The 1601-nt window shown below is 40.0% G+C and overlaps 1 pseudogene; it reads right to left on the bottom strand.

The window, feature by feature from the left end:
* Positions 1–1144: 1144 nt before the first annotated feature.
* LOC111738738 lies at positions 1145–1260 on the bottom strand (annotated as a pseudogene).
* Between the last annotated feature and the right edge of the window lie 341 nt (positions 1261–1601).

Here is a 1601-nt window from a genome sequence, read left to right as displayed (position 1 = left end):
GCCTCAGCCTGTATCATTAGCTCCTCAAACTTTATTGATGGGTTATTATGGATGAAAGGGAGGCCAGGCTATGGGCAGTAAATTTGGCAAAGACTTGTTATCTAGACAGAAAATGGGCAAGGCTCCCTGTCTTGAGTCTATGTCTACATGGTCCTTGAGTTCTTCTGATACCAAAGTACTCTGTGGCCAAGAGTCAAGCTCTGTGGGTTCTGGGTTTGTCCATCAGTCAAGCTACACTTGCACATAAAGAAAGGAACAATAAGAGCAAACATTTATGTGTGCTTCCTCTAGGCCAGCCACTGTTTGAAGTATTTAAATGGTAACTCATGTAAACCTTTCAATAACTCTATGAAGTAGTACTATTATTATCCCCATTTTACAGACAAGGGAATGGAAGGCATAAAGAGGTTAAGTCACTTAACTTAAGGTTAAAACGATGGTCAGTGGCACAGCTGGGATCTGCATCCAGGAATGCTGGTTCCAGACTCTGTGTCTTTAACCACTTATAATGCTGCTTTAATTGCTCATCAAATTAACATGATTAAATAACCTAACAGCATTTCTTAGTCCTTCTTACATACCCAAGTGCAGTGGAAACAACGGTGTGTCTGAGGGTTGTGGCCAAGAATCTAGACAGGTCTGAACCAGTTCTCAGCACAAGTAATTAAATTGGGTTCAAATTCTGACTTTCCCACAGACTTATGATTTGCAGTCTAGTGTTTTATGATATTTGGAAAGGTAGATTAACAAAGCAATTTTCTGATGTATCCAAGAGCAACCCACTTCTCTTGGCTCAAACTGCTGTCTTGGGCATTCACTAAATAATGAATTAAATTATTTTTCTTTCCTTTGTTTATTCATCAAACTCTGATCCTATATTGTGTGTATGCAAGACACCATATGGCCATGAAAAGGAAGAGTAGAAAAAAGGAAAACTAAATGAAATAGACGTAGTCTCTGTCTTTGAGCTATAAGTGTATAAATAGTTGTACGCTTACAAGTAAACCTGAGAATTCAAATGTATCTGTCTATTTACTCTTTTGAGTTGTTTAGTATTCTATAAAGTGCTAAATGCAATGTACTCCCTTGGTTCCCTGGAGTCAACAAAGTAGGGTTTTCTTTTTTTCTTTTTTATTATTATTTATGCCTACAGCACCTGGTCTTCCTAGGTGGTCTCCCATCCAAGTACTAACCAGGCCCGACCTTGCTTAGCTTCCGAGATCAGACATTGGGCTTGTTCAAGGTGGCATGGCCATAGACCATGGGCTGTGGCTCCACTGGGGCATGAACCCAGGGCCTTCTGCGTGTAAAGCAGACGTGCTAACCGCTACACTATGGAACCATGTCCAACAAAGTAGGTTTTTAAAAGGAAACTCACTGGGGCATAGATGCTCTTATAGGCCAATGGATCTTCAAGCTGTCCAAACTAGAGAGAATAGTGATGGTGGATTCTTGGCCCAGGCTGTGCACAACAACAACACTCTATTCAGTTGAGTTAAGAAAATAATAAATACAAAAAGAGACGAGTCATAGGCTGGGAGAAAATATTTGCAAGACACATCTAATAAAGGACAATTATGCCAAGAACACCTAAAGCTCAA

Source organism: Pteropus vampyrus, unplaced genomic scaffold (genome assembly GCF_000151845.1).
Source record: "Pteropus vampyrus isolate Shadow unplaced genomic scaffold, Pvam_2.0 Scaffold42, whole genome shotgun sequence".
Lineage (NCBI taxonomy): Eukaryota > Metazoa > Chordata > Mammalia > Chiroptera > Pteropodidae > Pteropus > Pteropus vampyrus.
This window is presented reverse-complemented; position numbering and strand designations above follow the sequence as displayed.